Below are 19,221 nucleotides of genomic sequence, written 5' to 3' on the forward strand. Positions count from 1 at the left end.
GAAAGGAAGGGCTAAATATATAAAAAAGCAGAATACGCTGTTCCAAGGAAACATGATGCAGAATGTTAAATACCAACATACAGTCTAATGAAATTATGAACTTCGATGATAAAGAAAAAATTCTTCAGGCATTTGAGAGAAAAAGCAAATCATTCCAGGGGAGCAAAAACCAGCAGGACTCAGCCCTCTTCACAAGTGACATTCAAGGCCAGAAAACAGTGGACACAAAGCACCTAGCGGAGACAAGTTCAGCCCCCCACAGTGGGAGTGGACGTTTGTTTAACGGCTCTATTTGACATTAGATTATAAAGCTGGAAATGCACATCCCCTATAATCATACCCATTCCACCTTTGGATATATATCCTAAATTTTTATTTGCAATAAAAATTATTGCAAATGTACTAGGAAACAAGCATAAGAATGTTCATGACAGCATTGCTCAAGATAGAAAACAACTAGGAACAACCTGTCAATTGACAACAGAATGGATACATTGTAGTATATTCATAAAACTGAATACTTTACTTCAGTGATGATAAATACACTACAGCTACACACAGCAATGTGATCAAATCTTAAGAAACATGCCGCACGTTTCATGTTAAAGAACAATTATGTACTACTTAAGGAAAATTTCGGGGTAAATCTATAAAGAAAGTTTAGGTTAATGATTTTCTCTGAGGGTTGTCCGGGGAACTCAGCCTGGGGAGGTGCCCAAAGCTTCACCAGTAGCAATAATGTATCCATTATGAGGTTAGCTGATGAATTCATGCATGTTCATCTTATTATGACGATTTATAATATATAGTTTATGCACATTCTTTAATAGGTATCAATATTTCATAAGAATAAAGGAAACAAAATCCATCCACGTTGCTCCAAATGGCAGAATTTCATGCTTTTTTACAGTTGAGTAGTGTTCCATTATATATATATTCACCATATCTTCATCCTTTCGTCCGTTCATGGGCACCTGGGTTGCTTGCACATCTTGGCTATTGTACATAGTGCCTCTGTGAACACTGGTGCACGTATCTTTCTGAATTACTGTTTTCATTTTTTCCAGCTATATACCAGAGGAGTAGGATTGCTATGGTAGTTCTATTTCTAGATTTTTGAGGAACCTCCATACTGATTTCCATAGTGGCTGCACCAATTTACATTCCCACCGACAGTGTGGAAGGTTTCCCTTTTCTCCACACCCTCTCCAACATTTGTTATTTGTAGATTTTTTTTATGGTAACCATTCTCACAGGTGTGAGATGACATTGTTGTTTGACATTTTAAAGATTCTTTTAGCCACTAGGAAAATAATTAAGGAAGAAAATAGAGCACTATAAAGAAAAATATATATAGTACTATAAAGAAAGCATGACTGAGAAAATGATACTCAGACAAGATGCCATTTCAGTATAAAGACAAAAGGCAGACATTCTCAAAATTGAAAGAGCTCAGGAATGTAGCACCTATCAGTCCTTTTTGAAAAACAAAAACCTATTTGTTGTAAAATCAAAGCTTTAGGGGAATGAATCAAATGAAGAACTCAAGAATAGAGAGAACTTTGTAAAAATTACATTTAGGGAATTAGGGAGAATATCGAATCTATTTAAATATAGTATTATTGCTAAAAAGAAAAGAAAAGAAAGGGGTGGAATTATGGCTACAAAACCAGAACAGACGTGTTATAAACTTGGACAATGTAATAATAAACATGATCATAATAGCAATTTTCTACTGAAAATCAGGGATGGGTTTTTGTATCTGGCCATCTTGGAGTAACTGGTACTGAATATACTGTCCTGCTTAAATGACTATAAAAATGGGCAAAACAGATGAAACAACTGTTTCCAGGAATTGGAGCATGAGCAGCACAGGGCTGCGATCCTTGAGAGCTGGGATACACACAGGTGACCGCACATCCACCCCAGCTTCCTGTTCCTGGGAGCCCTCTCTGAACCACAGCAAGGAGATGCAGAGACAGGCGGTCTTACAGAGCCGAGGAGGAAGAGCTGAAGCCCCCGGAATGTGTGGGGTGGGAAAGTGGAGAGAAGGGAGCCCAGGAGTTTGAGTGTGGTGGTCCTTGGCAGAGGGCTGGACAGAGAGCTGTGAGGCTATGAGGCTGCAAGCTGCCTGGAGACCCCAGAAGCCAAGCAGTACCGTGAGTAGCTGGCCTGCCCCAGAGCCAGAGTGGGCAAGCCCTGCTGAGCACCTGGGGTGCCCAGCTGGACCCTAGAAAAGAAGAAACCCCGTGAGAAGATGACATGAAGTCAGGCACAGTCTGAAGTCTACACTAGCAAAAGAGATACTGATTGCAAAGGCAAAATCAAAATCAGGGCAAGGAGACGAAATATTTTCATCATTACATAGGAAATGAGCTTACATGAAACAACGTGGACCCTCTGGCCCAACTTAAAGATGGTTTGGGATGCACTTCCAACAATTCAACCTATGTCAACACAAATTGAAAGGTCTTTTTCTACCTCTGGAACACTTGTCATGAAACAAAGATCAAGACCATTGTTTAGGCCAATTGATGCTTTCTGTGTTTAAACATTTCATTTTAAGAACAATAGCTTTCAGGGGCTTCCCTAGTGGTGCAGTGGTTAAGAATCTGCCTGCCAATGCAGGGGACACGGGTTCGAGCCCTGGTCTGGGAAAATCCCACATGCCGCAGAGCGACTAAGCCCGTGCACCACAACTACTGAGCCTGCGCTCTAGAGCCCGCGAGCCACAACTCCTGAAGCCCGTGCACCTAGAGCCCATGCTCCCCAACAAAGAGAAACCACCGCAATGAGAAGCCCTCGCACCGCAATGAAGAGTAGCCCCCGCTCACTGCAACTAGAGAAAGCCCGTGCGCAGCAACGAAGACCCAACGCAGCCAAAAATAAATAAATAAATTTTTTAAAACTTAAAAAAAAAGAACAATGACTTTCAGTATCTATGATAATATCTTTCAATTTTAATGACTTTTATTTGGTATTTATTTTGTTCTTCTGGTATAACTTTTATTGTTTTCTACTGTCAAATGTCTATATCAGGTAGAGATTATTCGTGTTATTGAAATATATAATCTACAAGCACTATATATTTCTTCATAACAATAATAAATTATACATTTATTATTGTCTTTTTAAAAATGGAAAACCTCTGAAACATTTATTATAACCCTATCACAGAAACATGATCATGATTTATTATTATGGTCACCCATTATTTTTTGAAAACAACTACATAAAGTGTTGTAAAATATAGAATAATTTATGATCTGGGGGGAAATTTCAAGAATTCCAGGGAATTATGATTTGTTACTGAATCTCAAAGACTAATGTTACTTTTTTTGCCTCATGATCATGCTCATATATCCCTTCTTCTGTAAAACTTTCTATAATTGGAAAAAAGACACCTTTCTGTATTAGCCAAGGCTGACAGTTGCAAATGTCAGAAATCCAATATAATCTAGCTTAGGCAAAGGGGTACTTTACTGGCTCATGTGATGGAGTGGTTGTAGCTTCAGGCTCAACTGGATCCAGAGGTTCAGAATGCCATGATTGCTCTCTGTCTCTGCCTCTCTGTCTCTCCTTCCCTCCAAGCTTTTCCTCGACTTAGGTTCAGTTTCTCTCCACCTAAAGTTACAGGTGGTCACTGGGAGCTCCACTCATGCATTATCTTTAAAGCTCAGGACCCCAGACACAAAGACAATGAATGCTTTTCTAATAGGTTTGATAAAAGTCTTCAGTAGCTGATTGTCCTTGTGTGTGCTCCATGGTCATCCTTGAGCAATGACTGTCATCAGGGAGGTAGATATTCTGATTGGCCAGACTTGGGTCACCTGCCCTCATCATCCTACCTGACTACATGGAACGAATTCCCCACAAGTAAGACGGCTTCTCCTATCTGAAGACGGGAGGGATGCGACGCCGGGTATACAGAAGCCGCAGATCTCCACCTTACCGTCCATTCTTCTTTCCTGCGCCAGAAAGAATCAGTACCTCCCTGTCTGTGCTCCCATAAGTTTTATTTCTTCCTGCTGCATTGCTTCTCACGGTGTGCTCTTGTTCTGCCCATGTCCATCCCTGCGGTGCACTGCTCAGGGAGCTGGTCTAGCTCCTTTTGGCATTCTGGTGCCTAGCCCGTGCCTGGTACATAGTAGATACTCAATAGCTAACGTTTATTGGAATGTATTATGTGTTAGGCATAGTCCGTTCTATATGAATTTGTTTACTCTTCACAGAAAACTACAAGGTAGATATTATTATCCCCCAAATAAATATTTATTGAATGAAATAATAAGGATAAATCATGGTTTAAGGAAGCTACAGACTGAACCCCATTAGAGAGCCCGAGGGTTGTCTGTCGCAATTGGAAGGATGTGGTGCTGTCAAAGGCAGCTATTGTCTTGTGGGTACTTCCCTGAAGGTAGCCAGGCTGACCACATAACAAGGGTGGGATGACCCCCACCAAAGAGCCTGGGCCGGTGCCAAGGACGGGGCCCCCGAGGTGGAGGGAAACCTGCCAGTCACTCACTGCCACCCCCGCTCCCTTATAACATCATAAAATATCTGGGTTCCCCCTGAGGACAGCAAATAAAATAACAACTGCCTTTTGGAATAAGTAATCCTTATACTGGACGTCGTCCAAGACACACAGAAGGAATCCCTCTGGCAGATAAATCGTGGAGTTGCAAAGCACGAGGGACCTTAAAAATCAACTAGGACTATGCTTTTGTTTTCAAGATGAGGAAACAGAGGCCTGCAGAGGTTAAAAAAAATTGTCCCAGGTCGCACAGGTAGTTAGTATCGAAACTAGAAACTGGAAGTAGAACCCAGGTCACTTTCTGTGTCCCCTGAAGTTTCACATATGCTGAATCTTTCCTCACATGACTTACAGCCCTAACTTTAATATCTGGGCAGATGGCATTTGTCTTCAGTTTCTTAGAGAGGGAAGGATTTTTTTTTTTTTTTGGCTGTGTTGGATCTTCGTTTCGTGAGAGGGCTTTCTCTAGTTGTGGCAAGAGGGGGCCACTCTTCATCGCGGTGCGCAGGCCTTTCACTATCGCGGCCTCTCTTGTTGCGGGGCACAGGCTCCAGACGCGCAAGCTCAGTAGTTGTGGCTCACAGGCCTAGTTGCTCCGCGGCATGTGGGATCCTCCCAGACCAGGGCTTGAACCCGTGTCCCCTGCATTGGCAGGCAGATTCTCAACCACTGCGCCACCAGGGAAGCCCCTCAGTTTCTTATAAACATGCTCTGGAGGAGCCTTGGTTTGGGGCTAATCTGAGGTGGGAGCCCCAGGACACAGTTCTGTTGCCTGGAACCTTCCATGCTCACGGTGGACGGGGTCTTGGTCCCATTGGAGAACTCCTTCAGGGCTGGATGGTGAAGTGTATTGATTTCTTGTTCTGATCAGCAGAACAAACAACTCTCTGAGGATCCTTTCCCTGCTGTTTGGCATCGCAGTCCTGCATTTTCTGAACCCCTCCACTTCTGGCTTCCAGGCTGCCAGGGTGGACTTTTTCAGCCCTGCGACGATGTTTAGCACTATTATTGGGGAGTTTCTAGCTTGGTTCGATGCTGTTGCTGTCTCTTGTTCTGAGATTTGGGGCGAGGCCTGATCAGAGTATCAGAATATCTGCTAGGCTGAGCTGCTGCTCTTCTTGAATGCAGACTCCAAAATGCCCCTAAAACCGCCAATCTCCATAGTAACAGGCCCACCCCAGAGCAAGAGCTCCACATACACTACGTCTAAAAAGTAAGAAGAGATAAAGCAAACCAATAAACTGTAAAATAACACATGCTCCCTCCTCCTACCTTGATAAATTTATCTTTCTAACAATTTATCTGTTTAGAATAGATATTTATGTATCTATTTATTATTATATATAAATGTAAATTTATTTATAGGATACGTCTGGTCTTCAGTTGATAGACTTGCAATATCTAGATGAGTAACAAAATGAAGACATACAGAATTCACATATTATCATATTATTTATTCCATAAAATTAAAGTTTTTATCTTTATTTTAGCAACATTATTAATTATGGTATTGTAATAAAGATATTTGGATAACTTGTTTTCCATTAACAATAATGATCTAAAGAATTAAATAATAAAAAATCATATTCAAAGTACACATTTCAAAATATTGTCACAAAAATATAAAGAAAATGCAATAGGTTAAAATTACAAATTTTTTTTTTTTTTTGGCCATGTCCTGCAGCATTCGGGATCTTAGTTCCCCAACCAGGAATCAAACCCGTGCTCTCTGCATTGGGGACGTGGAGTCTTTTTTTTTTTTTTTTTTTTTTGCGGTACACAGGCCCCTCAGTGTTGTGGCCTCTCCCGCTGCGGGGCACAGGCTCCGGACGCGCAGGCTCAGCGGCCATGGCTCACGGGCCCAGCCGCTCCGCGGCATGTGGGATCTTCCCGGACCGGGGCGCGAACCTGTGTCCCCTGCATCGGCAGGCGGACTCTCAATCACTGCGCCACCAGGGAAGCCCAGGGAACATGGAGTCTTAACCACTGGACCGCCAGGGAATTCTTTATGCCTTCTTAAAAGTTATTTTTCTTTAAAAATACTTAAACTTATCTAATAAAATGAAAAGCCAAATTATAAATTAATAAATATAAACATTTTGATCAAAATTATTTAAAGATGAAATTTTAAATTTACTTTGTTGAAGGTTTAATTAAATCTTATTACATTTTTTTAATAAGAATAAAAGTGTTTGCATTCTGGCATTCCATGCCCAACTAGCTAATATAGTGTAAAAAATTAGTATCTTACTTCACACAGGTTACATCTAGATCATATACAGTTGTCCCTCTTTATGCATGGATTCTGTATTTAAGAATTCACCTACTTGCTAAAATTGATTTGTAACCCACAAATCAATGTTTGCAGGGCTTTTTAGGTCATTTGGGGACTATGGTGAGAAATTTGAGCCACGTGACACACACGCTCCCAGCTGAGGTGGAACAAGGGACACCCTCCCTTCTTGTTTCATACTGTAAATAAGCATCCTTTTTGTGGTCTATTTAGAGCCACTCTTTTCGAATTTTTGTGCTTTTTGGGGTGACTTTGCTGTTCAGAATGTCCCCCTGCATAGTGCTGCGGTGCTGTCTAGAGTCCTAAGTCCAAGAAGCTGTGCTGGGCCTATGAAGGAGAGAGGTGTGTTACATAAGCTTTGTTCGGGCATCACTTACAGCACTGTCGCCATGAGTTCAATGTCAATGAATCAGCGATACTTATTAAATAGGGTGTTTTTAAACAGGAGCACACATAAAACAAGGTCATGTATAGATCAATTCACAAAAATGTTGTGACCAGAGGCTCTCGGGAACCTAATTCTGTATTTCTTGTAGGAACAGTGGTTCAGTATTCATTAATTCAGGGTTTGTGGTGATTTTATAGAACATAACTACTTCGAATAATAAGAACTGACTGTCTATCCAAATCTAAGAGTGATGTTTAACATTGCAAAGTATTCCAAGGTTGGCATGTGCAACTGTGGCAGACACTGCACTAGTGAGGGCCTCCGGAACCACAAATGGGAATCCAAGGATAAGGAAGAAAATGCATGTTTGAACCCCCTGGGAAATGATGCTTCATTGTACAAGAATCTATTGCATTCGTGCTGAGAAGAGGACTTAACAAGTTAATTAATTTGTCTTTTATCTAAATTCTTCCACTGCTCAAATCTTTCCACACTCCAGAAACAGTGTCCTTCTCCAAAGCTGGCAGTGATACAACTCACAAACTTCACGGCACTCAGAGGCAGTCACTTTTTGTCTTGAAAATATGGGGCAATAGATGTAGAGAAGCATGCTTCTTGGGCCTGAATGGTGTTAGTTAATAGAGTGGATGCTTACGGTTACCAGCCTCACTGTACTCACGTCGGGCACCAGGTCCCAGCGACAAAGCCATCTGCGTGTGACTTGATACATTTATTTCTGGTGCACATGTGTGATATCCAGAGTGCCGAAGGCCCAGGCCCAGGGCAGAACAAAGGGCTACAGAAGGCTTGTAGAGGCAACCTGAGTTCTGTCCAGGAGGTGTCCAAGCCAAACACTGCATCGATATGGATCTTCATCCACTCTTTTAACACAATCCAACTCTATATGCTCCGAAGTTCCAGTAGGATAGTGAAATGTTGTATGAGAGTTTTCCAGAATAACGTGTTTGTGTGAAATTGTCATCCATGACCACTTGTCATAAGAGGGAGTTTATTTGTTTGGAGAAGAGACAAAAGATAGGTCTCTTTGGCCACCCAGTCAATGTATTCAAAAATCCAACATAGTTTTTTAAAAAATGTGCCTAGCTTGGTACATAATTCTTTGTACTAGCTCTTCGCCCCAGATTCTAGAAGATGAGGATTTCCAGGAGGTGTTGTTCTGCCACTCAATAACATTTCCCTCCTTCTTCCCTCGTTCTCCTTTTTCCTCCTGTCCTTCAGGGCTTAGCATCTAAGACTGCCTGTCGCTAGCTGTGTGACCTTTGGAAAGTCTTGTCAAGGAACCGTTGACTCAAACCTTGGCCAGGCATGATGCTAACTGCTTGCCTGAATTGTCTCACAACAGGAGGTCCTGATAAAGAACGCAGTGCTGCCGCCGAAAACTAACCGGGAGAATTCGGCAGGGGCCAAAAGGACGTCCTACCAACCTCCCAGAATCCTCCTCACCGGAATGCATCTTGGCTGAGGGATGGACACACCACCAGGAAGGACACTGAGTCAGACCAAATATGGGCCAACCAAGATGATTGGCCAGAGACAACCCGGAAACTAATCCCGTCACCACAAAACCTGAGACTGTGAGCCACGTGGCAGAGCAGTTCTCCCGGGGTCCATCACACTGCTGCTCTCCACCGGGGCGCCTCTTCCCAATAAAGTCTTTTGCTTTGTCAGCACGTGTGTCTCCTCAGACAGTTCCTTTCTGAGCGTTAGACAAGAGCCCACTCTCGGGCCCTGGAAGGGACACAGTCCCTCTGTGCCTCCGTTTCTGCAGTGACAGCATGTGGGTGCTTGCGCTCCCACCACCAGCACGGAATTGCTGTCACACTGAGTGACATCTTCTCTGCCGTAAGTTGAGGGCTGGGCTGAGCAGGATACTTGGTCTGACACTTTCATAGTCATCATTCTCGTTATTGTGGCAGGAGGATCTGACTACCCTCCACACCCCTCCATCAGAAGAATTTCATTGAACTTGGAGCCCTTCCCAGGGTAACAAATCAAGGAGTCATTAAAGATTAATGTTGCGGGCTTCCCTGGTGGCGCAGTGGTTGGGAGTCCGCCTGCCGATGTAGGGGACACGGGTTCGTGCCCCTGTCCGGGAAGATCCCACATGCCACGGAGCGGCTGGGCCCGTGAGCCATGGCCGCTGAGCCTGCGCGTCCAGAGCCTGTGCTCCGCAACGGGAGAGGCCCGCGTACCGCAAAAAAAAAAAAAAAAGATTAATGTTGCTCTTTTATGACCCAGGTAGGGCCCTGGGTGGAGCAAGAAGAAACCAAAGCTGCTCGTCCCGGCGATGCAGTTTCATTGGCAACAAGGGCTGGTCAGGCGCCTTCTGCACTAAGAAAAGAATTCGTCTTAAATATGGAGTTGGACAATGAAAATGAAATATACGAACATATGAAAAATGAACATGAGTTTTCATGGAAGATCTTCTGTAGATTTTGGGTCCGCCTCTCACGTGTGGGAATTCCCAGATTCTAGAGGATCAGGATTTCCAGGAGGCGTTGTTCTGCCACTCAGTAACATCGCCCTCATTCTTCCCTCGTTCCTCTGGTTGGAAATTCCCACCGGAGCACCCGCATCCATGCTTTCCCAGGGCGGGCAGCTGGCCTCGCTCCTCTCCTTGAGAATGAGGGCCACAGCCCAGTGCAGCCGCAGAGCTTGGGAGGACAGGGGACTGAGATCTGAGGTGTGTTGGGGGCAGGATGGAGGTTGAGGTTGAAGATTTGGCGGGAGACACAGGAAGAAAGACGCTGTGGGGAAAGGAGTGGGAATCCGGGACAAGCTTGAGGACAGGGGCTCTCTGGGAACTCACATAATTGACAGGAGAACGAGTCTTGGATAGATCCAAACATGACACGGTCTCGTCAAGACTCCCCCGGAGCCATCTGTTTAGGCCACTGCTGTCCTCCTCACCATGCACATTTTTTACTGCTCCTCTGGACCCCAGACACTCACCAGCATCCTACAGGATGCTGCAGCCTCCGAACTCCCCCCAGCCCCAGTTCTGGGCTGTAGGGTCCACGACGGCCGTGCCGGTGGCTCTGACTGACTCTGTGTCTTAGTGCCCCTCCCTCAAGAGTCTAAGTCCTGCGTAAGAGCACCTGCCTGATGCTTCAGGCCTCGTGCCTGCACTTCCCTCCCACCGGGGCTGGGATTCTCCCAACCGAGGGCTGTTTGGCAGGTGGGTGGCTGAAACGACATAGGTTCTTCACAAGTCCCCAGCTTTACTGCAGACTGATGGAATCTATTAGCACCTCTAAATTAAAAATCATCAGTCAGAAGGGAATTAGTAAGTCTTGGGAGAATAGGAAATAGAAAATTTGAAGGCAGGCGCTGGTTGTGTCGATTTGCGTGCCTGATTTGAAAAGAGATTTATTGAGTTCCGAGTCCCTACCAGGCACTACGTTAAGTGCAAGGGATGTGTCACAGCTCCTGTTCTCAAGGAGCCTGCGTTTAGACGGGGAGAGAGAAATCAGCAGGCCCTTTGCAAACTGGGAGATGGGTGGGATGACCCAGGAGAGCACAGGAGCCACGGGAAAACCAAGGGCAGACTCCTGTCCTGTCCGGGGGGGGCGTGCCTCCTGAGGAGGAGGTGTCTAAAGGCTAGGAATGGCCTTCGGGCAGGAAGAGGGTGTCTCAGGCCAAGGCACCTGCCGGCTTTGGATGAAAGGACAGCCCTTGACTCTAGACAATGCGCTGCTTAGAGCATTCAGTGGAGCAGAATTTTTAGCCGAAATCCCTCTCAGTGGAAGAGAATGCTGTACTGCACTAATACGTCTGCTATAGGTGAGGGAGTGGGGACCGGCAGGACACTGTATAATCGTCAGGCCAGTCTTAGAGAAAAGGAGGGAAGACGTGATTACTTAGATAGTGGTTGCACGTAACAACAGCAAAATTTGACAGCCGTCGTTATCAGCTCTAGGTGACCCAAAGTCCTGTTTTCTAACAAATAGTTTATATCTCCTGGAAGGGAATAAGTGCATAATATAACCTACATGCATACATATGTTTTTAAAAAAAGCGATATCAGGCCCTAACTAGGTCATAAAGGTCATATCGAGGAAGGAAAAGAAGGAACATATTTATAACAAAATAATATGTATTTCCATATGTGAATTTTGGGACACAACTACTCTAGAAGACATAGTGAGATGTTGGCATCTGCACTTAGAATCTCCATAAAGGTGACCGTGACAAACACAGGCTGATACAGGTCTGTGGATCTGGCGACTCAGCCATCACAGGTAGCTTTGCCTGAAATGAGGAATGACTCTCGGTGAACTTCTGAGTAGTGGACCCCCAGTCTTCCCTAGAAAATCTGGTATATTCGAAAACTGTGAAAAAAGTGCCCTGGGTTTGTACATAAAACAGACTTAGGTTCTAGTCTCAATTAATTATAACCAGATGTATCGGCTGCCTCATGTCCCCTCCGACACACCTTCGTGTATTAGTTTCCTACGGTTGCTGTAACAAGTTACCACAACCTTAGTGGTTTGAAACAACCCCGATTTATTCTCTTACAGGTCTAGAAGCCAGAAGTCCAAAGACAATTTCTGTGCTAAAGTCAAGATGTTACCAAGGCTGGTTCCTTCTAGAGGCTCTGAAAGGAAAATCCACATCCTTACCTTTTTCGGGCCACCTGCTTTCGGCCCCTCTGTCCACCCTCAGAGTGCATCCCTCCAATCTCTGTTTCATCACCACACGTCCTTTTTCTCTGACTCTGACTTCTCCCGTGTCCTTCTTATAAGGAGTGCTGTGATTACATCAGGCCCAACTGGATAATCCTGGTTAATACTATCTCCTTGGGACTTCCTTGGTGGTGTGGTGGTTGAGAGTCCCCCTGCCAATGCAGGGGACATGGGTTTGAGCCCTGGTCCGGGAAGGTCCCACACGCCACAGAGCAGCTGAGCCCATGCACCACAACTACTGAACCTGCGCTCTAGAGCCTGCGAGCCACAGCTGCGGAGCCTGCGTGCCACAACTGCTGAGCCCGTGTGCCTGGAGCCCGTGATCCACAACGGGGGAGGCCACTGCAATGGGAAGCCCGTGCACCTCAGTGGAGAGTGGCCCCCGCTCGCTGCGACTGGAGAGGGCCCGCACGCAGCAACAGAGACCCAATGCAGCCAAAAATAAATAAATTAAAAAAAGAAACCTCCTCAAAAAAAAAAAAAAACTTTCTCCTTGAGATTCTTAACTTATCACATCTGCAGAGTCCCTTTTGCTGGGAGGTAGCATTCACAGGCTCGGGGGATTAGGATGCAGGCATACCTGGGGGCTAGTATTCTGCCTACCAGACACTGAGTCCAGCTGTTGCTGCAGTATGCAGTCCAGGCAGACTCCCACCTCCGGGAAAGAGAGGCTTGCCTCAAGTGCACCCCAAGCATGTTGGCTTCCTGCCTCAGTGGGGCACACATAACAGCACCTGCACAACTGGGAAGTGGAGGTGAGTGTAGTGTCTGGGACACTCCTGGCCAACGAGGAACCATGGATAGATGCCTCTCATTCTTCACGTGGGATTGAGCCCCAGTTACTATTAGTTTTTTCTCTTTCCTTGCTTCACTCTCTGTATTAGTCAGGGTTCTCTAGAGAAACAGAATCAACAGGAGAATATATATGTATATATATGTAATTATATAATATGTAATTATAAAATATATACTAGAAAATATATTATTTTATATTATGTATTATATAATAATATACAATAGAATGTATATTAAATATATATATAGAGAGAGAGAGAGAAAGAAAGAGAGAAAGAAAGAGATTATTTATTATAAGAGATTATTTATTATGGTGGCTGAGAAGTTCCAAGGTCTGCAGTCAGTAAGCTGGAGTCCTGGGAGAGCCAATGATGCAGTTCCATCCAAGTCTGAAAGGCAGGAGAGCTGATGGTGTTTCGGTTTGAATCCAAGTCCAAAAGGAGCAGAAGACCAATGTTCCAGCTCAAAGATAAGCAGAGAGAAAGTTGGACTCAACCAACTCAGCCTTTGTTCTCTTCAGGCCTTCAACAGATTAGATGAGGCCCACCCACACTGAGGAGGGCAATCTGCTTTACTCAGTCAACCAGTTCAAATGTTAATCTCATCCAGAAGCACCCTCACAGACACACTCAGAATAATGTTTAACCAGATATTTGGACACTCCATGGCCCAGTCAAGTTGACACATAAAATTAACCATCACATACTCTTTGCTTCCTGAAATCACCTCCTAAATAAACCACACATAAGCCTATACTTCAAGATCTGCTCTGGGGGCAACTCAAACTAAAAGAACAGGATTTTTACCAACATTGATGTCAGATAAGACATACACAGGTCTTGCAGGACTATAGACAGTTCTCTGCTGTGTGGAATAGTCTACACATTGCAGAATATCTAGTATTCCTGGCATCTACAAACTAAATGCCGGTAACACCTAACATTCCCAAGCACTATGACAGCTAAAAGGGCCTTATACGTTTCTAAAATGCCACAAGGGGTAGTATTACACAATCATCCCCACAAATTGAGAGCCATTTGTCTGGAGGATGTGAGCTTCAGATAAAGTCACTTTTCTGCCCCAATTGATTCTTTGTTTGGAGTATGGAATTTTTAATGGATTTTTGGGGGGCCAGTCATGGTTCAGTTTGGATTGGGAGCTGCAGATGGAGTCTGAAGCCCTGAAGCCCATGGGGTGTGCGTGGCTGATACTGTGATAACAGTTTGAGCCTTAGGAGGGGAAAGGATACTGGATGGGGAACCAACAAATACACACAATAGGCAATGTGGCACATCCATGGAACCGCAAGTTGTTTGGTGTGACTGTGGTGTGGGGAACAGGAGTGAGCAGATAATAGACCATTTAACTTAATGAATGTGATCCGTTCCCCTTGTTCCTCAGCCATGTTTACCAAGCAAAGTCCCAGTGACACTTTCACTTCCCACATCACTCACCCATCAACTGGGAATGCTCTGACTGGTCCTCCCAGTGACTGTATTCTCACTTTGAATCAGGGCACTCTGGTCTATACATCAGTCTCTGTGAGCCAGGTTAGTGTTAATTGGCCCTTGAGAAAATGGGCACACTCATTGTGAGTGACATTAGATTCTTGAGCCTGAAGGATTGAACCTGACCTGTGGCGAATTTGCCAAGTTAACTGTGACCCCAGGAGACCTCCTGCTGTACACTCACACCCACATGGACACATGCACACACCACCCATCGCACCCCTGGAGGCGGGAGCCTATTAACAAATAGGGGAGGGGGAGGCTGACTCGGCCTGTGTCTAGGTGCCTGTGAAGGGCCTCAGACAAGCCCTGACCGCACTGGGCAAGTTGGTCTGAGAAGCTCTGGTCTTCATCAGGTGGCATCCATCCATGCCACAGCGCCTGCCATAAACCGTCCAGCTGTCTTTACCCCTAAGCCGGAACAAGTGGAGTCACGAATCTCTCTCTCAGTCCCTTAAAAACAAGAGCTGTCTCCTAGGCACTTATAACAACACCAGCAGGATTCTGGAGAAGAAAAGACTGCCCAGGGTGGTGAAATCCATCGATGGACATCCTCATAATTTGGAGGCTCTCCGGACACAAAGCCATCTCCTGCCTTCCTGCCTCTGTCCCCAGGCCCAGCAGCTGAGCCAGCCTCCCCCACAGCTGTGATAAGGGCTCCAGCGACTCTGAGGACCAGGCTGGGACGGCAGAGCCCCTCAGACTTCACGCTTCCACAAGACGAGGTTCAGCTTTCTCCATTTTATTCTCCAAAAGCTCAGCTGCCCAGACTGTGGAAATGTTGATTCCATTTCCTGCAGCTTTTTGCTCATCTCATCCTAAGAAGGTGCTATGGATTATCTCAACAGTGTCAAGATGTGAAATAAATTTTCATGCAAGCAAAAGACCAAAAACCCCAGGGCTGGGGGTGGAGTGGGGGGATCGGAGAGGGAGAGGAGAGGGAAATGGAAAGTCTGAGGCCTGTATTTTGCAGACCAAAGAAGCATCGTTTGCTCTTTTCCGGCCCTAAGAGTCAAAATTCCCTTAAAGGGCCGCTCACGTCTTCCCTATTATGGAGATGCAGTATGGGCTGGAGGAACAGTGTTCCCAATAAACAGATGGACAGCCCGGCTCTCCCTTTCTTTTCCTCTGGGACTCATTCAGGCTCTGTCTGTGGCCCTCGAACCCCTCACTGCCACAGATTACACTGTTTAAATTCACAAAACCTTGTGGGGTTTATTGCTGTTCTGAGGGCCCAGCTCCTTTTCTGGTCTTTGGAAGAAGGGTTTTCCTGCGGATTCACAGCCCTCCCATCGTTCTGGTACAAGGAGGAAGCTGTGAACGAGGGGGCACAGACTCGCTGAAGCAAAGGCTTGAGATGGGCACACGTGTCCGACCTCTGTCCTTGTGTTGTCCAGCACGGTCGCTCATGTGAACACAACTTCTTTCACGGGAAGGGGGCTTGGGAGCCTCAGAGTTTGTCCTGTTAAGGCATTGCTCACGTCAGGAGAGGCAGGGTGGTGATGATGGGAGACTTGTGTGGTCAGACACGTTTGGGCTCAACTCTTGGCTTCTCGCCTATTGGCTGTGTGCCCCAGGACAGTCGTTTAACTTCTCTGAGCCTCGGTTTCTTTACCGACAGAATCAGACAAAGGCCACTGCACAAGGTGGATGGCCAATGAAACGTGGCAGTTTGGAGAGGGGTCACGAGGTAGTAGGGAGAGAGCAAGCGTGTGTGTGAGTTGATCATTCCTCGCTTTCTTCCGGGCGCATGGCTAAACTGTATTTCCCCACCTCCCGTGCAGTTAGTATGCTCATGGGATGAAGTTCTTGGCGATAGAATTTGAGCAGAAGTAATGTGTGCAACTCCTGCTAGGCCTCAAGACAGTAGGGTTTCCTCCTGCACGCTTTTTCTCTCTTTCCACCAGCTGGCCAGTTGGAACTTGCAGCAACTAAGCTTTGACATGCAGATGACAACAATGTCTCAGTGATGACACAGCAATGACTAGGAAGGAGCCTGGGTCTTTTTTTTGTTTTTGTAAATTAATTTTTATTGGAGTACAGTTGATTTACAATGTTGTATTAGTTTCTACTGTACAGCAAGGCGAATCAGTCATACATATACATATATCCACTCTTTTTTAGATTCTTTTCCCATGTAGGTCATTACGGAGTATTGAGTAGAGTTCCCTGTGCTATACAGTAGGTCCCTATTTGTTATCTATTTTATATATAGTAGTGTGTATACGTCAATCCAGTTCTCCCAATTTATCCCTCCCCCCAGCTCTCCCCCCTTGGTAAAACCATAAGTTTGTTTTCTACATCTGTGACTCTATTCCTGTTTTGTAAATAGGTTCATTTGTACCATTTTTCTTTGAAGGACCAGGCAAAACAAAGCTGCCCACCAGCCTAGAATGCTCACGTGAAACTGTACAGGAGAGAGATTTAAATGTATTTTTTTTTTATGTTTTTAATTTTTAAATTTTTAGAAATTTCCCTGTTATGCCTCCTACTCCCTCACCCCTATAATGCGTCTCTCCCCATCCCCACTGGTAACTACAAGATTGTTCTCTATATCTGTGAGTCTGCTTCTTTTTTTGTTATATTCACTAGTTTGTTGTATTTTTTAGGTTCCACATATAAGTGATATCATACAGTATTTGTCTTTCTCTGTCTGACTTACTTCAGTTAGCACAATGCCCTCCAAACCCATCCATGTTGCTGCAAATGGCAAAATTTAGTTCTTTTTTATGGCTAATATTCCATTGTATATATGTACCATGTCCTCATTATCCATTCATCTGTTGATGGAAACTTAGGTTGCTTCCATATCTTGGCTATTGTGAATAATGCTGCTATGAACATTGCGGTGCATGTCTCTTTTCGAATTGGTGTTTTTGTTTTTTTCGGATATATATGCAGGAGTGCAATTGCTGGGTCATATGGTAGTACTATTTTTAGTTTTTTGAGAAACCTCCATACTGTTTTTCCATAGTGGCTGCACCAGTTTACATTCCCACCAGCAGTGTATGAGGGTTCCCTTTTCTCTACACATATTTGTTCTTTAAGCCAGCAGTCCTCAACTTTTTGGCACCAGGGACCAGTTTCGTGGAAGACAATTTTTCCACGGATGGCAGGGGGTTGGGGGGAACGAGTCAGGCGGATGGTTCAGGCGGTAATGAGAGCACTGGGGAGTGGCAGATGAAGCACTGCTCACTCGCCCACCACTCACCTCCTGCCATGCAGCCCGGTTCCCAACAGGCCTCGGTCCAGCCCGGGGGTTGGAGACCCCTGCTTTAAGCCACTGACATCTTGGGATTTCTGCCAGAGCTGTCTAGCCTCCACCCTAACTAACGCACATAGGAAAGCTCTGCTTCCCCTTTCTCTCCTAGAGACAGGGGAAAAGCACAGGCTCTGGTCTATTGATGGCCACCGTTGCATGGAGACTTTGTTTATGATGCAAAGAGAATAAGCTGCCTAGCAGAAAAAGTTGCAAAAGATTCAAAAGAGCTTTGAGCCAGTTCATTTGTCCATTCAGCCCACAAACATATTGCCTAAGTGCCTCTACGTGTAAAAGGCATAGTGCTGCCTGCTTCCATTCGGAACATTCTCTGCCCACCCCACGCCCACCATGTCCAGGATGCCATCTTCCCAGATCTACAGGAAGCAGGATCCACAGAGGCGAAACGGGAATTCCTGCTCAAATGCTTTGATGCGTGGGCAGCAGATAGAGAACAGCGAAGATGGAGTGTTGGATGGAGAAAGGCATTCTCCGTCCTCGGTACCAGTGTCATTCCTGCTCTTACAGAATTGCAATTGTTCACTTCCATTCATTTGCCACCAGATTTATTCCTGACACGCAAATCTCCCTCCCACGCAGGTCTTTGTCTTTCACTGTGGTTATTGTTAGTGGTAACCGTTTAAAGGAGGTGAGGGCTAAATTTGATCACAAGGACTGAGTGTGCCCTGACAGTGAATATTTCCCAGTCAGGTCATCTGACTTCTAGTCTCTGGAATTCAGGTCCCTCATCTATAAAACAGGGATAAGCTTTTCTGTCCTGATTGTCTCACATAGGTGGAAAGTTGGGAAGCAAATATGGAGTAGAATTATAATGAGGTTTGCTGAGTCCCACCAGTTATACCCAAGGGGTACTTGAGTGCACTAGACACTACCAAACTGAGAGTGATATGGGCTGACATGGTGACCCCAAATGAACCATTGCCCCCTCCCTATGAGACCCTGTCTGTAAATCCCAGATCTGCAAATCTTTCCTTTTATAGGTACCTTGCTGAAAGTAAAGGTCCATCAACAGATGAATGGATAAACAGATTCTGTTATATACAGAGGATGGAATATTTTTCATCCATAAAGAGGGAGAACTAATACTTGCTACACTGTGGATGAATCTTGAAAATATTATGCTAGGTGAAAGAAGCCAGACAAAAATGTCACGTATTATTTGATTCCTTTTACATAAAACATTCAGAAGAGATAAATCCATAGAGACATAACACAGATGGGTTGTTGCCAGGGGCTAGGGGAAAGGTGGGATGTGAGATTGGGTGTGGTGCTTTACTTGGGAGTGGTGGAAATTGTTTGGAGCTACTTAGAAGTGGTGCCTGCAAGGCGTTGTGAATGATTGGATGCCACTGAGTTGCTCACTTTAAAAAAAAAGGTTAATTTTTTATATCATGTGAATTTCACCTCAGTAATTTTTTTAATTAAGAGAGACAATTAAATGACAGTGTTTCACAATGGAACCTCAGCAGTGGCTGCCTGAGGATGAGTTCTTCGTTAAGCTCTCTGAGAAAGCCTCTTCCATTCTCTCCACTCAAAGCCTGTAACACACTAAAGCCTCCTTTGGTTATCATTTCTTTGATGCAGCAAAGGTCTTCTTCAGGACTTGGTTCACTTCACCAGCTGGCTGCCCACCTCAGCTTCTGGGTCCATGCTCAGGGCAGCTTCAGTCCGAACACTCTGAAATGTATATATCTTCATGCATTCCACAAATATTGGG

Source organism: Delphinapterus leucas, chromosome 1 (genome assembly GCF_059928025.1).
Source record: "Delphinapterus leucas isolate spDelLeu-1000000601 "Yukka" chromosome 1, BTC_Dleu_Yukka2, whole genome shotgun sequence".
NCBI classification, from domain to species: Eukaryota; Metazoa; Chordata; class Mammalia; order Artiodactyla; family Monodontidae; genus Delphinapterus; species Delphinapterus leucas.